The sequence below is a fragment of the Copadichromis virginalis genome, linkage group LG17 (genome assembly GCF_057382275.1).
Source record: "Copadichromis virginalis isolate Kocher_CV1m ecotype Utaka linkage group LG17, C_Virginalis_male_GT1.1, whole genome shotgun sequence".
Lineage (NCBI taxonomy): Eukaryota > Metazoa > Chordata > Actinopteri > Cichliformes > Cichlidae > Copadichromis > Copadichromis virginalis.
In genome coordinates this window covers 25,334,700-25,360,071 of record NC_140634.1, presented here as the reverse complement: position 1 = coordinate 25,360,071, position 25,372 = coordinate 25,334,700, and the positions used below count along the sequence as shown (strand labels likewise).

Sequence of the window (25,372 nt, the reverse complement as noted above, 5' to 3'; positions counted from 1 at the left end):
TTAGAGATTTTGCAGCTTAACAGTGTCACACTGCTTTATTTGATTGTTTTTGAGACATTATTCACCTTGGAAGTTTATTCCTGACCTATTTTGGAAGCAGTTACACAAAATAACCTAACCTTTTAGATGTTTCATTCTCAGTTTAAAGCCATGAAAATGCAGTGAACTTCTGAGCTTACTGTTTAGTTAAGGCTAGGTACCTTTGTGCAGCACCTGGATCACCTAAACAAATAAAGTTGTTTGTCTATCACTTGGGTAAGTCTTTGTTTTGTTTTTTTATGAAAGTGACTGACTATCTCAGAATCTTATAACATATTATTATTGAAATACTAATAGTGTAATGAATAATTTTTAGGTGATCATACAAACATTTGATTCTCTAAATTTGTTCTGCGTTAGTGTTTGTTTGTGTGTGTGAGCTTCTGTTGCCATGCGGTGTTGTGAAGTAGCTGTTTACTAGACAAATGGCGTCTAAGTGCAGTAAAAGCTTTTATGCAGTTTGCTTGGTCTGAAGTCAACTTGCTCAAAGAGTGCATTGTAGGCGAAGATGAATGAGTGCATGTGGGACGTTGCTGTCGTCATGTATGTGACCTCTTCATGCTGTAACCTTACAAAGAATCCAGATGCTGTTTACCAACAGCATCTTTCCTCTGTGGTTTACAGGTAACTTAAAGCTATTTAATGTGTGGGATCAGAAAATGTTTTTCTTTGCTTCCTTAAAATTCATAGCTACAATTTTTTTCATGACCAACAACCTGTTAGAGTGAAACAAACAAGCAAACCAATGATCTATGATCGCGATGTGCCGTATAGACCACGTTTATTAACACTATATTCCCACTGCAGCCCCGCATCTTGATTACATTGACGGGCGACTGAAGTTGAATTATCTCTTATTTGGATGACACACTGCGGGGATTGTTTATGACATATGTTGGTGAGGTAGAGGACTCAGCTCATAAAATCCACTGAGGACCATTATTAAACACAAGCTTCGTAACAGATATTAAATCAAGGTCTCTATGGTGAAGCCCTCAGCGGCAAAACACCCAGTACACTCAGTTTTCCACCTCACATTTGGTAACACTCAGAAATACTATCAGTTAATCAGCAGTAGGACCAAATTCAGACGTTAAGTTGGCTGGCTTTGTACTCATGATATCCCCATAAGCCGTTAAACGTACATGGATCAAATATGATGACTAACCTAAGAGGGAACAATGACTTGTTACTGGATCAGCACAAGCTGCTGCCCTTGTACCTTTGGCACAAGGAATACCCTTGTAGCTTGCGTATTATAAAGACCAGTCTTAAACCTGTAGCAACAATTTAGTACTTCAATGTAACAGTACAAACATTGACATTTTAAAGAGGTCCAGAAGTGAATATTGGGGTACCCATTACTATTTTTTTATTACTACCCATTCATAGAAACGAGCTCACATTTGTATAGAGCTTTCTTACTGACCACTCAAAGCTTTATCTGCCTCACATCCACAGCAAACTACAAAATTTACTGCAACATTCATAGATTACTCTAGGGGAGGAAACAGGAAGGCCTGGAGAAGGAAACCTACCAGGCACTGTGAGAATAAAGGGCTCGAAAAGATAACCTCGACTTTATTGCTGTGAGGTGACTGTAATAACCTCTGCACCATCGTGCTGCTGCTACAAAACACAAATATGAAATGAAACTTGTCAGGATTGGATTATATGATATTTATTTAAATTCAATCTCAAAATCTAGAAGTAAAATTAATATTCTGTTTTTTTCTGACATTTGAGTAACTCCCTGCCTTGTGATGTAAATAACAAGGCAGGGATAAAAGGTAAAATGCAATAATAATCACTAAGATTGCTTTTTCACTGATCTCTAATTCTGAGACTAAAGAAGCCCTCTTTACAGAAACACAAACCTGATCAGAATAGTAGTGAGTCATGTTTTGGCTGGGCATATATTGTGTTATTTCCCATAAAGAAAATGTGTAACATTTTAAGTGTGAATGAAGTGTAAATTTACCATATGTGAGAACATTATTGGTATTCAATCGGAGTGCTTTGGTATAGAAAGGAAGGGTGGACATATGTATAGTCACTTCTTTGTCTGATGAGTCCAGATTTCTGCTGCAACAGTCAGATGGTAGGGTCAAAATTTAGTGTAAACAACACGAAAGCATGGATCCATCCTGACTTGTATGAATGGTTCAGATTGTTTCTTGTTAGTGGTGTAATAGTGTGGAGGATATTTGTGGAGGACTTGCACATGCTGGGATCACTGGTGCTAGTACTAGTGAGCATCATTTAAACCTGGCAGCTTAGAGCATTGTTGCTGAGGATGTCTGTGCCTTTATGTCAACAGCGTTCCAATCTTCTGATGGCTGCTTCCGGCAGGATAATGCATGTCAATATTAATCAAAACATGTGATGAATGCTTCCAGTACCTTGTAGAAACTGTGCCAATTATATTTAAAGCAGTTTGGAAGACAAAATTGGGTTTCTGGTGAGTGTATGTGGTGTCACCACCAATGTTCCCTCTAATAGTGATAAGATTTCTGGCTCTTTTTAGAGAACCGGCTCTTTCGGCTCGGCTCACTAAAAAGAGCTCTTTTGGCTCCCAACTGGCTCTTTAGGTTGTTTTGTTGCTTTAATTAATTAATTATGAACAACAATATAAAATTATGCACAAAAGGAATTAGTGATGTAAAAAACATGGTTTTCTTTATGTATGTTTGTAGTTATGTGGGCCCCTAGAGACGAAACACATACAAACTCCAAAACACATTTCTAGCGTTAACTGAACTTCCAAAACAGAGCTACCTAGATCACTTAAATTACACAATCGAATGCATATGTCTATTGTTTTTGTATTAATACACAAAGACTCATATATATATATATATATATATATATATATATATATATATATATATATATATATATATATATATATATGTATGTGTGTGTGTGTGTGTGTGTGTGTATATCTATATATATATCCATATATATATATATATATATATATATATATATTAGGGGTGCAACGATACACAAAATTCACGGTTCGGTTCGGTTCGATACTTTGGTGTCACGGTTCGATGTTTTTTCGATACAAAAAAATGTTCATGCATTTTTAATTTGTCATTTATTAAAATTATAAATATATATTTTAACTCAAAAGTACAGTTTTTAAATTTAACCCTAACCCTTGTGCGTGTTTTTTATTTTGACAGCGAATGCGCACCTGTGGACCACTTATGTGCAGCCCTGGTTATTTAGCTCATCATATTGCAGCCACAGAAATTATTTTGTCCATGAAACCATAAAGCTGCACTTTCTTTTTGCCTTATAGTCTGATTTGTCATAACTTCTCCGTTTTGTGGTAAGCTTTTCTCTGGCTGTCACTTCTTCACCCTGACCTGTCTTATTTGGCTCAGCAGAACTGAAATGCTTTTACACACGGACTCACATAAGCTCAGCGATTCTCTGCGCGATCAACCTCTCACATGTGTAAGCTGCGGGAGATTTCACTTGTCATGTTTGCATAGTAAGCTAACGATTAATAAGACGATGTCAGAGGAATTGGTGAATTACACATACAAATCTTTTTTACAAGTACAAAATATTTATGACCACATTTTGAGCCCATATATGACAGCGTCCTTATGTGCAGACACCGGTGTTTTAGCTAGCAAAGCGGCGTGGCTGATGTGGAGTGAAGCCACGTTAATGACATGTGGACAGCCATTGGAGATGTGAGCAGGACAGACGGAACAATAGACGGAAAAAGTGTGGACTTTATACCAGTATACAGTGGCAGCATCGGGGCAGCATGAGTACGAGCATTTTTTTATTTTTTTTTGCCGATGCCCGTGATGCCGCCCCCCACCACGATGCCGCCCCGGGCAACCGCCCGTGTCGCCCGTATCTAATACCGCTGCTGCCAGCATATATATATCAATTGTGTTGATAGGCCACGTAAAACCAGAGTTACGATAAAAATATCTGTTTGGTTTCCTTGCTCAATACTATCGTTGTTTATATTTACTGCAGGAAGAAACCGTAAAAACTGCGTTTTATAAGAAAAAAAGGCTTGAAAGCGCTCTTCGCCTGTGAGCAAAAACAAACTCCACCCCCCTCTCCCTTTCCTATTCGTCCAAAAAAGTACCATGTCGACCAATCAAAAAAATGATATGGCAACGTGGCATCAAGTTGTTAAGAAATGGGGGGAAGTTTTAGGAGTGACGGCGGTGTTTTGAGATGTGAGAGATTTGAAACGTTTAGCGCAAATCTTGTGTAGTTAGTGTGTAGTGTAGTCAATAGTTTTGTTGTCTGTGTCAGAACAATGAGGCGACTGCTGAATGTTACAGGTGTTACAGCAGTGATACATCTCCTGTTGTCAGGCCTGTCAGGCTGTTGTTCTCCTTCATCTCATAGTGGACAGAAATTATTTTTTGGAGTGGCACAAATGATTTGTGTGGCATCAAATTTGACGCAGAACAGCTGATTGTTCTGTAAATAGTTTGAAATGTTTGTTTAAAAAAATGCCTTGGCTGCATTTAAAAAAAATAGCTGCAAAAAACTTTGTTGTTTGCCAAACTGAGTTACTTTTTTGAAGAAGTAACTATATAATTAATTGCCCAGCATTGGTCATTATATACTATATTTTGCAGACAGAGAGTTACAGGACTCTCTCCCAGACCACAGACTCAGACTCATAATACAAGTCAGAGCTTTATAAAAAAAAAAGAAGAAAAAAGTAAGTTGTGTTTTTTCAAAATTGGAGTTCAAGTTATTTTTACTTCCAATTGTGTTAACATACTACACAGGTCAATGACTAGATTTTTTTTTTAATTTTCACTGTAAGTGGGCTAAAGCAGTTAATTAAAAGTAGTCTGACATAAATGTAAATGATGTAATTTGATTATTTTAATAAACCATGTAACTTGGATGGATTCGATGCCGGCGTGACCACAGTGCACACGTCTGATGTCGCTCACAGTGGTCCAAGGGATCGCTCAGGGAGTTTGTGTGTTCGCTCAGACACATGAAAAATTAGAGGGAACATTCATCACCACCTTAGTTATACTAAGCTTTAGTCCTTATTATATTTTTTGAGAATTCTAGACCTTTTGGCATTGTTGTTGGTGTTTAAGATGGGTTTGATTATAGAAAGAGTTAAGACTGGTTTAGATTTGGGGGATATCTGCCTTTCACTACCACCAGCTATTAAAATATTGCTATGCTAAATCCAGACAGACATATTTTGGATGCCAGGTGAATTTTTCAGTGGGGCTGAATTATGGAATGTGTCTTAAATATTAATTCTGTACATTTATTCCGTCCTTGCTACTGTGATCCAGACAAGAGCTCCTTCCTAATTCCAGTTTAGTCATGTCTCCAATTCTCTCTGCCTGCCCCTGAGCCTACACAGTTTAAAGCCTTCTTTTTTACAATGACCCACTGTGCTGACTCACTCCTTCACAGAGTCTCTTTATGGCAGAATCAGTACTTTTTCCACATAGAAATGGGACTGAAAGCTGGGCTTTTACTTAATAAGTGTTGCTTATGCATGTGTGAAGGCTGTAAAAATATTCCTTGTTACTAGCTCATATTATAAATCAAGTAAGTGTGGGACTGATGTTTGGTGTTCAGCTGCAAAATAATTCAACTGTGTTTCAGTTTCTTATTCATCCCAATGAAATAATACCTTTATAAATATATAGTACTTTCTTTAAACACACACATACTCATATTCTGAAATGCAGTGTCCTTGCTGTCCATCTCAGCGCTGGTCTCACAAGTTGACAAGCTGTCACCGAACATAGTCTCAGATCAATAACACAGCTGTTCGAATTCCATCTCTGTCTGCTCTGCCTAATTTGATGGACGCTCTGCTTGTCTACCTGTCCATCTTCGGTATGTTAGACTACCAGCCTGGCAAAATAAAGCACGCATAGGCTTGCGGATAGATGGCAATACATATCTGCAATCAATACTACGTGTGATGTTTGAGATAAAATTGACAGGCTCTATTGCCTACTCATTTTCATACACAGGGGACTTTTGCCAACTCATAGCAAAACCTCAATGTCTGATGTCTATTTGTCTTATTTATCCTTACATATATCAAAGCAGCATATGAAATAAAAGAAAGAACGACAGTAGTTCACCATTTTTTCTCACAGCAAGCATTTTCTGTGCTTTCTGTGAAACAACAGAGGCATGAAATGACTGCTATCAATGCATGCTGACAGCAGTGGGGACTGGGGATACCCAAAAATCACAAGCTTACAATATATTCGTTTTATGGGGATTCCACAAAGGATTTGCTCTATCAGAGACTTCGTTCAGATGAATACATTTTCTTCATGCATTTTGAAAATGACACAGACTGGGTTATGAATATGCTTCTGTTTAGTTTAATGCAATGATTTCATTTCAGTTACTTCAGGGAAAGAAGGTTATGACAGAACAAGAAAGACAGACGAAAGGGCAGCTGTGGAAAATATCTGACACAGAATTCTCCTAAAATTGCTCAAGGTTAAGGTGTGAACATGGCTTTATTGATACCGACATGTAATTTTCAAATGCCAGCTTTAACCAAAAAATAATAATTTTAAAAAAATCATCACAGTCTCAGACCACAACTATCTCAAGATACGACAGATAGCACCCCTCAACTCTAAATTTTACTGACTGCAGTCTTCAGTCTGGGTTGCAAACAAAAGCCTTTACATTAAGGTTATCAAGAAACTGCCGAAGGAGACTTTACAAGTAGGAGTTAAGGTATTCTGCATCTGAGAGCTGATATAATAGAATAAGTTATCCACAAAAAAAGAGATGAGAATAAACTTGGAAAAGAAAAGCGAGAGCTTTTCTTCTTGCCAGCCTCTATTGATTCTCCTCCGGGCCTTCCTGGGAGGATGGTTCCACCAGAAAGTAGTCATGAATAAATCATGGGGCAGCAAAGCATGAAAGAAAAATTGAAATGAGGACTCAAATATGTACAGGTGAACAGATAAGCGCACACAATCTGACTTCTTCTTGTCTACTGTACATATTCACAGGACTCGGATCTCCCAGAAGGCTGTGCAATTTTGCTCTTCTAGATTCACTGAAATCACCTGGTTTGATCTGTCTGAACAGCTGGCTTTACAGATTTGCTCCTAAGCTGTGGTCGTGTCATCAGAGGCAATCTCGAGAGGTATGCTGTGTATTCTTTAACAGGCTTCACTAGGGGTGTCTATGCGGTGTGGGTTATTGACATTCAGCTTGGCCACTCTGGCTGACCTTTGATTCTCTATATGTTATCCTGCTGTTAATGAGGAGAAAGTCGATTTCATCCCATCCCCAGAGCTATGTCTTTTTCCCTGAGCGAGCTGCAATCTCTGCACTGTGTTGGCTAAAAATCATGGATAACAGCCAACTATTTGGATCACTGCAAAGTCAGGGGACTCTTTAGGCCAAAGCAGGAGACTGAGAGGTTTATAATTTAACATCATATGAATGCAATGATACAATGTGGCAGTGGAGTTTGAGTTGCTATGATTAAGGGAGAATATTGAGAACAATAAAATGTTTCTTCTTTCTTCTGACCCTTGAATTGACTTGACTCTGGGGCGATCGTGGCTCAAGAGTTGGCAGTTCGTCTTGTAATCCGAAGGTTGCTGGTTCGAACAGTCTCGGTTGTTGTGTCCTTGGGCAAGACACTTCACCTACCGCCTACTGGTGTTGGCCAGCCTCGCCTCTGTCAGCCTGCCCCAGGGCAGCTGTGGCTACAACTGTAGCTTGCCTTCACCAGTGCATGAATGTGAGAGTGAATGAATAGTGGAATTGTAAAGTGCTTTGAGGGGTCCCGAAAAGCGCTATATAAATGCAATCCATTATTACTTGTGAAGTTTTCTTTTTTGTAAAACTGCTGAATACGTTCAGTATCAACAAACAGAAGACCAATGGAAATCTTAAAGGAGTGTATTTTATAGAATGTCTCTTTTAAAGGGTTGAAAATCACACAGTTGGTTTTCGGTGACTGTGATGAGAATAGCAGTTCAGAGTCAATTTCCTTGATTGAATCAAACTTGGAATTTCATCTGTGGAGTGAGGCCAGGCTCATAGCAGAGGGACACTGGGGTTTAGACTGGGAAGTGACTGATAGCAAGGCATCCTAGGCAGTAATCTAAGCCCAGGGTATCTGTCAGATTCTTGGAACAGACAGCAAGCAGAGCTCTGGAGACCTCTGGAGAGAGAAAGACAGAGAAAAAAAAAAAAAAAAAAAAAAGAAAAAAAAAGAAAATCACTGTTGTAAGCCAGACAGTTTCAGTCTATGAGATTTGGAGAAAAACACCAGAAAATAAACACGTAATGGTTGCTTAAAGAAAGTCAGTCTTATATTGTTTTTGATTAATATTACCCAGCATGCCACATACTTTCACTCTTGCCATAATAGATGGAAGGATTATTTTTTGAAATATATATCTAACATTTTCTGCTGGGGAAATATTCTTTAGTTTTTCTAAGTTCTTTATTTTATACTTAATTTAGGAGCTCCGAGGATCTCACCTGGACGACCAACTGCTCCAAGCTGGTCAAGAAGGCTCACCAGCGCTTCTTCTTCCTGAGGACTCTGAGGAAGAACCACCTGTCCTCAGACATCCTCTACCGCTGCACCACTGAGAGCATCCTGACCAACTGTATAACAGTCTGGTACGGGACCCAAATACAGACACAAAGACACGTAGAACTATGTACTAGAGTGTTTATTTTGTAACAGAAACTGTTTGGACCCTAGTTAGAAAGGGCAATGGGAAAAAAGTAACTGGAACAGGGAAGGGTGGTCCTACAAAACTGGGTCACCGAATAGGTCACGGCGAGAGACAGAGGAATGAGAGGATTCTGTAACAGACAGAGAAGGAGTACGGGTAAGGAGCCAGTGACTGAGAAATGTTAGCTGGTGAGTTTATTTTCCTTACTTGCAGGTCTGGGTTTTGAAAGCTCTGAGGAGGGATGTCCATGAGAGTTTCCAAGGTGTCTGGGTGTAATGGCAGACCATAGGGCTGGCAGGCAAGTAGGCGAAACAGATGTCCAGGTGAGTCCAAACCATGAGAAACGACAACCTCTAAACACAAGGAAAACAAGGTTACACAGGGGAAAAACAGGTATAGGAGGTTTTACAAGTGCCGCCTAGTTATCACCGTGGATCACATACGGTAATGCACTGGCGAGGAGTAGCAAGTCGCACTGGTTTAAGAAGCCGTCCTGCTGATTGTTTGCTGACGAGGCACAGATGAGATGCGGGAAGCTCCACCCCAAAGGGGTGGACAGGAGACCAGCAGCCACAGGTGGAAAAACCCCAGACACTCCCACAGACCATGACAATATGAATAACTGGTTTGGGAAAATTCTGCAGTATTAGTAAAAATTAAACCTGCAATATAAATCTTGTGCTTACTCATTGTGGTCAAATGTCAGTCATGGGACTAGTACCGATGGAAACTTTCTGCATGTTTGTGAGAAGCCAGCATCTTTGACAAAATGACAGTATTTTATCCTCTGACAATGAGGACTGATTTTTTTGGTACTTCTCTTTGCTACATTTTTAAAAACCTGGCAAAACCATTATGCTGGCATGACTGGTAATCATGTTGTCTTACAATTCATACATGCTTGGTTAGCAAAAATCCTTAATCATGGAGTGAAAGCGTTTGTTACGGGTCCCAGATGTGAAGACCACAATAACAAAAAGAATACAAATCTGTAAAAATAAAGGTAGAGTCTCAGAGAAAGAATCACAGGAGCACTCGTATCTTTTCCCGAATTGTCTCTTATTTCAGAACAACAAATATAATTTACATCCAGTGCTTTCACTTGTCAGATATGCTCAATAACTGTAAAAGGTAAATAAAAGGCATTTGGCAAATATATGTATCTATGGTCATTATGTAACACACCCAAAGAAAGATTCTAGGTCTGACCAACCGTCTCAGTCGTGGGCAAAAAGATGACAGTCAATAAAATTCTAAAAGATAATTTATTGACAAAAAAATATCAAGAGATAAAAGATAAAACAGTCCAGTGTCCCATTTATGAATCGTATAAAAACACACAGTCCCAAGGCCAGAGCCAGCTATGCCACACGGCCAGTTGCACTCCACGTGTTGCCTTTAACAGGGTTAGAAGTTGTCCTTGGAGGCCCACCACCCTGCAAGCATATAGCCAGTGGTCACTCCAGCCTCTGCAACTCTGCTGCCTTTAGGCTGTGGCATATAATAGGCCCTGGCCTGCACAGAGAGACAAAATGACACCTTCAGTATAAAATTCATAGCGCAAAACCCATCCATCCCAAACATATCTGATTTCATCACATTACATACCTGCACAGCGAGACAAAATGACACAGCAGTGTTTGTAGTGTGGGCTATAAGTAGACCAGTGTATCAGTGCATTCCAGCCATTTGCTCACCAAAAATGTGACACACACACACACACACACAAAACCACTCCCAACCCAGTGCAACTTCACACAATATGGAGCTGAATTAACACAGGCACATTAGTCTACCATGTTACAATTACATTTCTCCAGTTTACACTGTTAATTACACTATTCCTTCACTCATTTACATCAGCAGTGCAGATACCATATAATGCCTTAAACGTCTTATTGCTCTTTCTCACATATAGGGCAAACTCAAAATAGCTTATCCACAAATCTGATATAAGTGCATAAATCTTACTAGATTAGACAAAACACACCTGAATGTATTACTTTGCAATGTAATAACATACATGTACATTCATTCTTAGCTTATTCTTAACATTTCCACATCACTTGAACCATAAAGAGTATATGAGATATTTTAAACTCGAATAATCTGATGTCAGTGCCTTTACAGTTAAATTGGAGCACCACACACACATATTTGATTGTTAAATGGAGTTTACCAAGTTCAAATACATCCCGCGGGCTGGCGAACTCTCGCGGTAACTCTCGCGAGACTTGGGGCTGCGCCGCTCGGCTTTACCATCGCTGCGGTGCCGCGCTTCCATAACTTTCAACTAAACCCCACTTAAGGTTACATCGGCGGTGTCAGCATAACTCTCAGTAAACACAGAAGTAGAACGAGGCACAAAACCCTCATACACTGTATTTTTAAGTCGATACTGACCTGTAAAAATAAAGGTAGAGTCTCAGAGAAAGAATCACAGGAGCACTGGTATCTTTTCCCGAATTGCGTCTGAGAGGACAGGAAGTAGGTCCGCTCTAGGCAACCGCGGGTGAATGACTACAGTGTCAACAGTTCCGCTTATTATTTCTCACTTTTACTCTCCTCAATTGTTATGGACTACACGTAATGAATGTAAAATAATAATTGTCTTAATTGCTGGCATATATTTTTCTTAAAAATAATAAAATTTACCAAAATGTGGTAGCACATTTGTGTTCACCACATGCTCCCCAACAGCAAAAGTGGCTCCTGACACTTAACTTGAATTATAAAAAAAACTTTAAACTAACAAAGTTTTTTTTACAGAAGTCCCTGTAATATTCCTCTTGCCCAGGTGTCCTTAGACTTCAGGCATCCTTCTTCCTGAGATTTCTGTTCGATTCAATAGCAAGGAACAACATATGAAACAGGTAAGTAAGGGCTAAGGGTAAGGGGAGAGGGGTGGGGGGCTGGGAGTAGAGAAGAGGGTAGTATAGGGAAGGATATGGCGAAGGCTGGACGTTGATGGTGTTCACCGCAGGATGAGCCTGATAGGCTGGTTGACCCAAGGACGGGTAGGTGAAGAATGTGGTGGGACGTCTCTGCCTGCTGGACTGCCTAAGATGAGATGGTGGCTCTGGATGGATGTCATCCCCTGGCTCCACCCTAGGTTCCGGCTCTGGGTCAGGAACCTCTACTGGATCAGGACTGGGCTCAGTGACGTCAACTTCTTCTTGAACCTGAGGCATCTCCTGATCGTCACTTAGCTGAGGTAGGTCTGGGTCTCTTAACACGATTAGATCCTCTTCCGGAACCATGGCACTTTTTTTTCTAGGTTGGACACGTGCCCTTAAGACTTGTCCTAGTTCACTTGGACCGGAGCTCCGTTGCGCTCCACTTGGAACTGGTGTGACTGGAGAATGCCCCCCTCGAGGGTATCTGGGTACACCAAGCCAGTACAATGGCTCACCCTCTTCCGAGTCAGTTGTGTCAGGGTTCAGCTCTGGTGTCATTGGTCTTCCGGTGGACTTCTTGTTTCTCTTGTGTGGTCTTGTAGCCTGACTTTGGATAATGTCCACTGGCAAGTCGTTTACTTGTAACAACAAGTTCCTGTGCAAGGTGCGAACAGGACGGCCTCCCGCCTCTGGACTCACTTTGTAGATGGGGTTGTCGCCCACTTGCTCCCTCACAATGTAGACCATTTGCTCCCAGTAGGGTCTCAGTTTGCCAGGGCCCCCCCCTTTCACTCAAGTTTCATACCAGGACTCGGTCTCCTGTCTGTAGCCTTACTCCTTTGCACCTTTTGTCATAGTTTGCTTTGCCTTCGGAACTTGACTGTTGACTGTTTGCATTTGCAATGCGGTATGCTTCTGTCATCTTCCCTTTCCATCTTTCTGCATACACATGTAGTGTCTCAGTGTTGTTTTCTGTCATGAGACCAAAGAGAAGGTCCACTGGAAGACGAGGGTGTCGACCATACGAGAGGTAGTATGGAGAGTAGCCAGTCGATTCATGCTTGGTACAGTTGTAAGCATGGATAACATGGGGTAGATGTTCCTTCCAATTTTGTTTCTCCTTTTCTCCCAGTGTACGCAGCATCTGTAACAGGGTGCGATTCAGTCTTTCAGTAGCGTTGCATTGGGGATGGTAGGGGGATGTCCTTGAGTGACCAACGCCTGCGAGTTCTCTTAGGGACTTGAATAACTGCTTCTCGAACTCACAACCCTGGTCGCGGTGGAGCTTGGAGGGGTAGCCGAATTTGGGAATGTAGTCGTTGAAGAGGCGGTCTGCCGTGGTCTTTGCGGCCTTATTCTTGGTGGGATACGCTTGTGCGAACCTGGTAAAATGGTCCATAACAACCAGTATATATTCAAACCCACCTTTACAAGACTAAGTTCAGGAAGTCAATGCAAACAAGCTCAAGAGGGGAGCTGGATGTCATGCTACCCATGGGTGCTCTCTCGTGTGTCGTTGGCTTCTTCTGCTTGATGCACTGACACTTCCTTGTGACGTACTCTTCAATTTCTCTCTTCATGAAAGGCCAATAGAACCGCTCTCAAGCCAGGTTCAAGACTTTCTCCACGCCGACATGGCCCATGTTGTTGTGGAGGTGTGTAAGAGCGACCTGTCTTTAGAGAGTAGGTAGGACCAGCTGCTTGCGTCCTGTAGTCTTTCTATAGAGAAGGTCATTCTCCATGTGCAGCCGACTCCACTGTCTCAACAGTCTCTTTGTGTTAGTGTCAGCCTTGTCATCTTCTGTTGGTCTTATGTCCTTCTCTACCATGTCAATGACTTTTCCGATTGCTGGATCTGCTCTCTGCGATTGTACAAGTTGGTCATGACTGATTGACTGTAGGGGTTCTTTGACGGGTAGGTTTGGTGCGGTGAGGTTAAGGGCTGCAATCCATGCTACGTCTCCTTGCTCCGCTCTTCTGCTCCCTTCCCAAACTGTACATACGGCTTCCTCCGACAGTTCCTCTGAGCACTCTCCCATGAACGTCTTAATGTCAAGTGGGCAACGTGACAGCACATCTGCATCAATGTTTACTTTTCCTGGCCGGTATTTGATGTTGAAGTGGAAATCTGCCAATTGTCCGACCCAACGGTGTCCGACTGCGTTGAGCTTTGCTGTGCTGAGGACATATGTCAAGGGATTGTTATCTGTAAAAATGGTGAAATGTGGAGCATAGTAGAGGTAATCCTTAAACTTGTCACAAACTGCCCACTTGAGGGCGAGAAACTCTAGTTTTCCGCTGTGCAAGTGGTAGTTTTGTTCAGCGGGTGTGAGCGTGCGAGACCCGTACCCAATCACCCTCATCTTGTCTTGTTGGTTCTGATATAGGACGGCAACAAGGCCCCTCTGGGATGCGTCTGTGTGCAATATAAAAGGGTGGGTGAAGTCAGGGTACGCTAACACTGGTGGCTGAGTGAGCATGTCGATCAAGCACTCGAGGATCTCTTGGTGTTCTTTATTCCACTGTATCAGGGCTCGAGAAGGCTGCTGAGTGTGTTTTGCTCTGCCTCTAGTTGGCTTTGGTGACAGTGTGATGGACGGGACTTGGAGCAAGCCATACAACGGTTTGGCTATGCGGGAGAAGTCCTGCACATACGTCCGATAATAGCTTAGGAATCCCAAAAGCTGCCTGACTTCTCCAACGGTCTGTGGCTTTTTGTGTTTGAGTGCCTGTACTGCCTCGGTATCTTTGGGGTCCACCTTTACTCCATCTGCAGATACCAATCGACTGACATAGCGAACCTCTTTACGAAACAGCTCACACTTCTCGGGTTTTAGCTTTACACCATGCCGTCGTAGGGCTTGGAGGACTTTCTGTAGCACTTGAACATATTCGTCGAACGACTTGGAAAAACAAAGCACGTCGTCAAGGTAAGGGATACAGCACTCGTCTCGGAGGGTGTCAAGCATTTCTTCCATGCTCCGTTGGAAGGCTGCTGGGGCATTCGACAGTCCAAAGGGTATCCTCACCCATTCGTAGAGGCCCCACGGGGTCGTGAATGCCGTCAGGTACCTTGAGCCTTCTGCAATGAAATCTTGATGATAAGCTTTACCCTGATCCAGGATCGAGAACCAGCTGTAACCACCGAGTGAGTCTGTGAGATCCTGGATCCGGGGAAGTGGGTGTCTATCTGGCACAGTCTTGTTGTTTAAGAGACGGTAATCGATGCACAAACGTAAAGACCCATCCTTCTTCTTTACGCAAATGACTGGAGCAGCATACGGTGACTGTGACTTCACTACCCATCCCTTGACAATCAGCTCTTGAATATACTCCTTCACTTCCCTGTAGAGGGGTTTAGGGATAGAAGCATAGGCCCTCTGGACTGGTGTATCATCTTTGAGCCTGATTTCCATTTGTAGTGATGGAAATCAGTGTCGAACTAAAGACTGAAATAAAAGTTCAAAGAGCTAACAACTCAAAGAGCTGAAGGAAGTTTTCACAGGACTCAGTCTTGTGAAAACTAAGTACACCTTTATTACCTCAAGGAAAGTAGCAGCTGGGTGCTGCTAATCAAATAACTAATTTGTCTTCTGCGACTGTGAGCACCCTTATAAAAACTGAAGTTTTGGCAGTTCACTGGTTTGGAGCATTCACAATGATCAATGATCTGACAGAAACAATTGTTGCTGCCCATTAATCTGCAAAGGGTCATTTGGCCATTTCACCCCAAGCCCAAGGTTAGACCCATAGTAATTGGTAATTACATAGTAATTACACTTGGTTACTCCTAGTAATTAAAAAAGGCCCAAGAGCTACATCTCAGAGTCTACAGGCTTCAGTTGTCATGTTAAATATAAAAGTTTATGACAGCCCAATTTGACGACGACTGAACAACTACGGGTTGTTTGGAATATGCCATAATGCACAGTTCCATGTTTGGTAAAAACAAACAGGGGGGCAATGATTTGGGCTTGCTTTGCTTGAATTGGGTCATGTAACAGGACAATCCCAAGCACAGCTGCAAATCTACAACAGAATAACTGAAATAGAATAAGAAGAGGAAACAACTTGCTAAACTGGTAAAGAGCGCAACTTTTTACTCTATCTGTGACATCTCTTTTATTGCATATAGTACAGTCTGTATTTTATTGATTTCTACATTTTTAGCATGTTTCTGTTGTTGTACCTTATCTTTTTTTTTCTATTTTCATTGTTTTCTAGGGCAGCTTGGTGTCACAGTCGTTAGCACTGTTGCCTCACAGCAAGAAGGTCCTGAGTTTGACTCCACCATCTGGCCGGTTCCTTTCTGTGGGGGCCTTTCTAGTTTACATGTTCTCCCCCATGGGTTCTCACTGGGAATGTCAGCTTCCTCCAACAGTTCAAAGACATGCAGTTAGTGGGGACAGGTTAATTGGTGATTCTAAACTACCCATAGGTGTGAATGTGAGTGTGAACGGTTGTTTGTCTGTCTGTGTTAGCCCTGAGTCAGATTAGTGACCTGTCCAGGCTGTACCTCACCTCTCACCCTATGGTAGCTGGAATAGGCTCAAGCCCCCAAGTGACTCTGATAAAGACAGAGGATGGATGGATTGTTTTCTAATATATCTCTAATTCACTTTTCTTTTCTGACCCCTGTGCTGCTGTAACATGGATTTCCCCAGTGTGTAATTAATTAAGTCCATATCTATATCCATCTAGATGTGTTCTAAGTTACAAGGTAAGCTTTTCAAAAAGACTGAGAAGCCTTCCTTTTCCCGTGCATCATCTAATCTCTCCTGGCCTTCTGTTCCCCTGCACCTATTTCCCTCATTATGGAAAAAAAGAAAATAATGAAATCACTTCACACAGGGGCTGTGGCTCAGCAGCCAGAGCAGGTCATACACTAATTGAAATTTTGGTGGTTGAGTGTCCTTGAGAAGTGTCCTTGGGCATGATCCCGAACCTGAGAAGTGCTTCTAATCTTTCGGTTCTGATGCCCTTCTGATGTGTGTTTGATTTACAAAGTCTTGTCTCTACATGAAAGTTGACCACAAAAGGTTAAATAACATGTTTGTAATTTAACCTTTAAAAACTGCTGAAGCCTTGAATAGAAAAAAAAAACCACTCTTCTAGTCACCTGGAAGTCTACAGGGCTCTGTTAATTAAACATCAATAAACAGTGACTTGGTTGTTTGCTTACTGCCACTGCTGATCACCATCTGGAGTGATATCTCTTGATTACATGTCGACAGCAGTTTTGTATGCATGCATGTACAGAGTCACAGATTGTACAGGGCTTCACTCCCATTTCATGCCTGAAGGCTCCTTCTAATTAGCCTTTCTATTTAATACAAAATTTTTCCACTCTCTAGAAGACTTATTCAGCCCGCCTGGTCTGGTTATTTATACTTCCGCTGAGAGTACTAAATAGATTGCCCAGTGTTGCTGAAGCTGTAGGAGGGATATAGTTTTAGGTCCATTGAAGGGGAACTGAAGTTGTTTGGCAGCACATTCAAGGAATGATTCCCTGGCATTATAGATGATTCCTAATTATCAAGTCACTTAATTAAGTGATTAATTCAATACCCCGTCAGTGTTTTCTTCAGTTTCAGTTTCTTTCTGTCATCTTTTCATCCAGTTAAAGTGGATGTTTTGATGTTTTGACCCACCTTTACTTTCATCAATCCCTTGGGACAGCAAGAGGCTGTTAATTTCTGCAGTTCTGACATGAAAAGCTTATGCCTAGTTGCCTTCAAACAGCAATTCTAGTACCAGGCTACACTGCATCTAGCTCTTTAACCCCAACCAATTACAACCCTCAAATGCATTCATAGCTCTATATTTGCCATGAATATACTCGTGAGATTTTTATCAGTAAAATATTTAACTCATGTACTGTCAAAGAAAGACGCCAAAGCTTCTTCCATTGCATCATTCTCAATAACCAGTCTTGCACTGGTGAGACGTACTGGTTTCCGGTCTCTCAGGACACTAAGTGTATCCTGCATTTGCTACTGCTAGCTTGAATTATTTATGTGCGATGCCTATTTGGCCTCTGAGCAGGACCCAGACACTTTGCCTATGAAAACGAGAGCGCAACATTTAGGAGGACAATATAATACAAGCCAGCAGGGTAGGGGCCACTCTGGCATTTTATACAATTTAAAAAGTCATTTTTTATCTGTGAGATAAGAAGTCAGAGTGAGTTTAAGAGCTCGAAGACAATCAGGGGGCTATATTTTGTAGTTGTATAGAAACACTGAAATATCTTTGATGAATTTTCATCTGTAAATAAAAGAAAAGAAAAAAAAATACAAGCTTCTCTTAATAGAATAACTATTTCTTCCCTCACTGCATATTCCCATGACATGGCAGACATGTGGTCCGAAATATAAGAATCGCTGCAGGTGAGAGTACGCGGCCCTCTGACATTGGCTTCATAAAACCTTAATGGAGCGCCATCAATCAGATGTTGCCTGAAGATGCTGCTGGAGGACCTTGAGGGGAGGATCATATCTACCAAGGGACCAGAAAATCTTGTTTATTCCACATATCAGGATTCATAGCATGTGGAAGATGTCAGACATAATGCAACAAGCTGGGTGTCTGTGGTGCAGATTTCAAAACGCGGAAGGGGACGGGTCTAACAAGCAGACAGAAATAATACTGAACATAATCAATATATTTAGCTTCTATTAAAAACAATGGTGCATCAAAATCACAGTTGGCATATAGTAGGTACTAGAAAGAAGATTAAGAGCCATCCTTTAATTTGATTTTATACTCGATTTCGTACTAGTTTTTCAGGCAAACAACCAGAGCTGTGCTGTGTCATACCCTTGCAACATCACTCTCTCCTCGCTCGTCTCTCCTCGCGTGATATATCAAACATACCCTCCAGTTTGGTGGTCTATTTAAGCTGCAAAATTTCCCCTCTCTCCCTGTGACATTACAGTGCCCCTGCTGCATTGCATCGCAGCCTGCTGTTTCAGCCCCTCCACCACTACAGCATCCATCCGCTTCGCGTTGTTTACCGAAATATCTTTTCTCAAATGATTGGAGCAGTTTGAAAAATATTAACATGTTTTTCTGTTATTAAAATCAGGCTCCACCAGAGGGTCACATTGGAGAAATCAGCACTTTGAGACTGAGGCACAAACCAAAGCTACTGGACGTGCAATGAACTTGACATCTTGTTGGTTGTTGTTTCGAAGACAGAGAGCAGGTCTATGACCACACTCAGCTGCCATCTTTTATAAGACTTGCATTAAAACTGCAATAAGACGGTCAGTTTGCTATGCGTGGCGGGAGCCATACCATTAGTATTTCATGGTTTGTGGAGCTAACAGATAATACATAATTTTTGAAAACTTGGGAACTGGACTAAATACATTTGATTTTTTTTCCTACTGTGATGCCATTATAACTATGTTATTACCTCCAAACCTTGATTGCACTGAGATCACTTTTCTAGCTGGTTCTCATTCACACTGAATATTGCATATCCCACTGCAATGGCGCCGGTGCCCAGACCTGATTCCACACATTTCCACCAAATCAAGACTAGTGCTGGTTGAAGATAGGTGGAAGTAGAATTTCTGCAGCTAAGTTGGAACCACTGATGTTCATGGCAAAGATGGGCCACCAAAAAACAAAGACTGTTGATGATGTCACACACTGGAGAAATGAGGCTCTCTTCATACATATGAATGTTGGTAAAGACCCATTAGCGCCACGTTTGAATGCAGTGGGTAACTTTCATTTTTTCAGGAAGGGTTAAAAAGTACAGAACTTAAACCAGAACATTGTCTTCTTCTGAACCCAAGCAAGAAGCGTTTTGTACCTAAACCAATCCAACAAGCAAAAGCAAAACTAAGTGAGTCCAACAAAATTAATCTGAGTTAAAATTAAACAAAACCAAAGCCCAAACAAGACACAAACCAATATTTGCTGACTGGAAAACTTGTACCTTTCATCACCGCCCTCTCTTCAACCTCCAAATGTGGACTTTGTCACTCTTTAAAAGATGACTGCCATTGAAAACAGCAGACACATTTTCAAGTACAACTTTTTGTATGTTTTCAAGTGTGTGTGTTTTTGTTTTAATGCAATTCTAAATGAACTGCTTCATATTGCTTCATTGCTTTCACCACGGGTTGGAACAAAGACTCTGGTGCGTTGAGATTTGCTCAGAGATGCGAGGTTTCGGTCGTTTGCACCTTGAGCGGGCGATGTGACAATTCACAGTGGTCTTGCACTATAGAGTTGCTCTTCCAGTGGATACAAAGAGTGGCACCTTAAAGGCTCTGCAGAGGGGCATAGCAAGGGTGCATTACACGCACATAAATGGTGTATTTTTTTCAGGCATTACCAAAATGTGTGACAGCATGTAGAGCACTGAAGCACACAGTAAAGTGCAACACTAAACTTTACACCCATGAACTGTTACAGGACTTCAAGCTTAAAGAAACATAAAGAAAAATTTGGTCTTACATGCACTAGCGTGTCTAAAAAAATGTACACACCCCATTTGCCCAGTGTTTTACTGTGACAAATTGTGGCTTTTGGAAATAAATGGAAAATATATGACTGCAACTCTTATTTCCCATTGAATTCCCAGTGTGTCCAAACAGATTGGAAGGGACATTTGCTGTGCAGGATCTGTATGTGTGACCTGAGCGTGACTCATGTGCAGCAATCAACACTGTGGTTGTCATGTTTGCGTGGATGCCATCTGTGTCTTTACACCTCCATTTCCAAAATAAAAAAATACTTATTTTGCACTCTGAAACCTTGTGTGAGCATATAAGTATGATGCTCCTGTTTTTTTCTGCGTAAATATTAGTCACAGGATGCTTAGGGAGATGGTGTAAAAGGTGGGGCTGTGTAAGACGTGACTGTTGATACACTCTTAATATGGGCAGGAAGTAAATGAGATTACATGTGCATATGAGCACCAGTGTAATTGGGGCTTGCAGGTGTAGTTCAAGATGTGTAAGGCATGAGAAAAGAGGTTGCATAGCCCTTTTCTGCAGCACTCTCACTCTACCCACCACCTCAGCTTCATTAGCAGCTGTCTGTCAGCTAGGCCCCATACACCGCTGGATGGTTGCCTGGCAACTGGGACCTTGATGGACCAATCAGGACTGGATGCAACAGGAGTTCTCTCCTTGACACATAAAAGAGAGAGACCGAGTTGTCCTCGAATTCAGTTGATTTTGCCTCAGTGTCATTCAAGGGCAGACCAGATGTGGGGCCCTACCGCGGAGTGAGTGAATCAGCTGATGTGACTTGTGTTAACTGGGCCCATTTGGGAGAATTTTCCAAAGCCAGCTAAGTCGCTAGCGTTCCCATAACCTATATGGGCAAATTTTGTCCTATAATGCAGAGAGTCAAAGCTGCAAATCCCAAAGCTGCACTTCTCACCAGATGAATGGGAGACACGCACACATGCAGCTTCCCTGTTCATCAGTGATGTGATACACAGAGGCAAAGCAAGGTGGTGGACAAAAGATTGCCGCAGTATTCATCTGTATCAAATTAAAAGCAAAAGTCATTAAAATTTGATCCGTAATGCACCTGCAGATATGAGTATAATAACACCTTTAGAGAATCTGTCCCTGCACTTGGTGAATCCTTTCTAACAACAATCACCAACTGATGGCCCAGATACAGAAGTCATGCATCATCATTTCGAGGACCGATATCATGACACCTTCTTTTGTTTTTACGGCTTTGTAAGACTCTCAGTTCATTGAGTTCATTCAGTGTACTCTCCTCCCAGTCTGTACTGTCCCTTTCTGTAATGCTGTGCCTGAGCGCTGGCAGTGGATCTTTTCCAAGGGTGCTGCAAGATATATTACAATTACATATAGAGCAGACTCATGGATCTTGATTTTGTAAAGGTCTACCTGCGCTGATGTTGCTAAGAGACTGCAAGGTTTTCCGTGCACCTGCATTTATGAAAAGCTTGTGGTACACTGCTTCAGCTTCTTTCATTTTGCACAGCAGAGTAATTTAGGAAGAAAAATCATAACCATAGTTGTAAAATTTTACAGTTATAATACAAGCGATGCACTCTTGGCAAGCACTTACGAGGAAACATGACAATTTAAGGTTGCTGACAACAATGCAATGCAAAAAACTAATATTCTCTCACTCTGAAAGTGCATCAGAGGTGCCGAATATGGCTCGCACGTAGGGGTTAAAATGGATTTGGCAGGTGTAGCAGTTCAGTATGGAGAAAAGAGTTACTTTTAAATAAGTCACATACTAATTTGTATTTTATAGACTTGTTTTCTTTGTGTTGTGCTGCTGCTGCTCTGAAAATCACTGCTCTTTGTGGATTTAGACAACTAAGTTATTCTAGATATAAGCTGGTGTTAAATGAACTTAAATTTTAATTGATGCCCGACAACAAACACCACAGCCTGTGCTACACCAGTCCAACACAGTGTATTACTGTAAACCTCACCAACTAAAAACGAATACCTTAAACTAACCAATTTAACTTAAACTAAACTGTATCAAACTGCCCAGTTTTTCATGTAACCTTTGAATACCTCAAAATTATACTTCAGTTTGTTTTCCATCCACACTATGAAGGCATCACTGGAATGAGATGGGGAAAGAAAGAATGCAGTGAAGGTGTAAACGGGCCGTTGGATATGTTGTTATTACTAACCACAGATTTCATCATCAACTGGGTAAAACACCAGACTGTAGTACATGAAAAATTAGCTCGGATTAGTGTTCGGTGTTATGTATCAGTCGCATAGGTCAGGCTCACATTCCACTGAATGTCTCTACAAGAACTTTTAATGTGCTTTGCAAAGGGCACACTGGTTAAAAGTTGTTGGTTATGGAGAGTGGCTGCGCAAACCTTTAATTTAACATGTTTAATTCATCACCTTCCTTCTTAATGTCCAAGCTATTACCAATGGCCTATGATACTACACTAAAGTGAGGGGTAATGCCAAATCACACCAACACATCAGTATTTGTATCAGCTGCTTTGATTCATAGCGGATGTGTTTCTTTAAACTGGCAGTAGACTTATTGAATGGGAGGCCGCAAAGTAAAGGTCAGCCACAATTCCAATGTCTCTAGTTTTTACTACTATTTTTCCATTTAATTTCATTTTAAGAGCATTCAAAGCTACAGTGAAGATTTATTTTCTTTTCATACAACTACTGCCAGCATGTTTCAGAGTGTGTCCTTTGGTGTGTTTGAGATGCGAACAGCGACTATGCAGGATCAATTCGATGTATCAACATCAAAACCCCAGAAGGATTTAAAATAAGAGTATGAACAGAAATATGGTGGCATATAAAACTGTAATTGCTCCTGGTGAACACTACATACCGCCAAGGGCTGCTGTCATCTGAAAGCGCCACTGATATGTGCCGCAGTTCAAGACACAGCTGTCTCTCCTAACAGTGAGAGCGATCCTTCTATCCCCCTCTTCCTGCCACCGTGCTACAAAAAGTCAATTGGATTTCAAATTGTGAGGGAGCACACTCGATTAATACTTAATGGCTACTCTGGCTGCACCTGTCTTTCTTTCAGTGAGGAATGATGAGAATGGCATGCATGATCTCAAAAATGTAATGCTGGCCTTTGACAAATAGCTATGGATTGGTCTCAGATTAATTTTCAGACGCTATCATTTACATGTTAGAGAAGAATCTCATAAAAGACAGATTAAATAAAGTAGTGGTCCAAAGGTAAAATATGCTGAGGTAAAGAAATGCTATCAGCATGGACATGTTTTATATAGTTTTTTGCTGTCAGGTGCAAACAAAGGAAAAGTTCACCAATGTCATATGGCACTCAGACACACCATTTTTAGCTGTGGTCAATATGATCCTGTTTCAGGTTGTCTGTCTGTCCATCTTATTGTTATAAAGCCCATTATAGGATTTCCTGGAGAGAATTTCTCCAACTAGAGCAGGAGTAGCAGGATGAATTCTGACGTAAACAAGACAATACTCTCTGCTCAGATTCAAAATTGGCACAGCATATTGTTTAACAGTTTCTTTAGGGATATTCTTTAAAGGCCAAGTTGGTCACCTGACCTTGAAGGCTTAACCCAATAGAGCATGCTTTTCAGTTACTGAAGATAAACTGAATGGAGAAAAAGACCCATGAACAAGGAGCAACTGAAAGCAGCTGTTAATAGAGCATCTCAAGGGAGGAAACGCAGCAGGAGGCAAAGAGGCAAAATCACAAAATTGATGTCATTTGCCAAATAATTTTAACATTTTGTGATCAAAGAGTAAATTCACTTTGATTTTTTTGTCCTTTCAAATCTTGTTATTGCAGTAAAACTTTGGATGATTGGTGGGATTTTTTCAGATCTGCTTTTAAAGGGAGGAAACAAATCAAACTAATGAGAACTCAATGAAATAATATGAAAAACAAAAAAAATACAAAGAATACTGGGAACGCTAAATAGATAATCTAACTAAGTTAGATATAAGTTTGTGGTAAACAACTGGTGGCATATATACGAAGTTTAATTGTGTGTGACACAGGGTGGGAAGCAGAACAAAGGGTAGAAGTAGAATTAAAAGAAGTGTATGACAGAGAGAGATTTGAATATAAACCTAGAAGTAACTAAACTAAAAACCAAACCTATAATAATCTGGAACAAATAGAATCCGGGATGAACAAATTATTTCTGTGCAAAAACACATAGAAATATAGTATATGAGGCAAACAGAGTTTGTACCACTCACGATCTGTAGCTTAGAAACATATTGGGGTTTACAAGAGATATGTAATTGGATGTCATCTGCATAGAAGTGATAAAAATGCCCTTAAAGTTGATCAAAATGTGCTGGAAAGGGAGCAGAAACAAGAAGTGCCCCAATACACCACAGGAAAGAGAAGAGGAGGAAGACCTGTAGAAACAGCCACAGAACAAGGTATGATTCCAACCAGTCCAAAGAAAACCAAGTTACACCCACCCAGTATCTCAGCCCATCGAGCAAAATGTGACGAGCAACAGTAATGGTAAATGATAAATGGACTGGTTCTTATATAGCGCTTTTGTACTCTTCTGAGCATTCAAAGCGCTTAAAGTATCATCCATGTGGTCCAACAGCAGCAAAACAGAATGTTCTCCTGCACCACTTGACATCAAAATGCCAGTGGACACTGGGGCGATCGTGGCTCAAGAGGTGGGTGTTCGTCTTGTAACCGGAAGGTTGCCGGTTCGAGCCCCAGCTCGGACAGTCTCGGTCATTGTGTCCTTGGGCAAGACACTTCGCCTACTGGTGATGCCGATGGCGCAATATGGCAGCCTCGCTTCTGTCAGTCTGCCCCAGGGCAGCTGTGGCTACAACTGTAGCTTGCCTTCACCAGTGTATGAATGTGAGAGTGAATGAATAGTGGTATTGTAAAGCCCTTTGAGGGGTCCTGAAAAGCGCTATATAAATGCAATCCATTATTATTAAGAAGAGCTGTTATAGTAGAATGAGCTCTACGAAAGCCATGTTCAAGTGTCAGATGCATCTCCAAGATCTTGTTCCAGGTCCAGCTGGATTTTTTCCTATTTTTTGAGGACAAGACTTTCAGATTCTGTTCATCTGCTGTTATTACACCCATCCATTGTCCTCCACTTCCCTTAGTTTCCTATTTTTTCTTTGAAGACATACCTCACACCATTTCAAGATATGCCAACATCTCAGTATATCAATGTGTGAAGCGGTATTGTTGAGAGAAGAA

The 25,372-nt window shown here is 41.2% G+C and overlaps 1 long non-coding RNA gene across 2 annotated transcripts; it reads right to left on the bottom strand.

The window, feature by feature from the left end:
- Positions 1–7,995: 7,995 nt before the first annotated feature.
- On the bottom strand, positions 7,996–11,268 carry LOC146689501 (uncharacterized). Of its 2 annotated transcripts, XR_014915986.1 has the most exons (5): positions 11,166–11,268; positions 9,206–10,277; positions 8,970–9,115; positions 8,560–8,892; positions 7,996–8,236 (listed from the first exon to the last, which is right to left on the bottom strand). It is a non-coding gene; the product is annotated as an uncharacterized LOC146689501 (long non-coding RNA). The 2 variants fall into 2 exon arrangements; XR_014915985.1 differs by having other exon boundaries at positions 8,970–10,277.
- Positions 11,269–25,372: the final 14,104 nt, after the last annotated feature.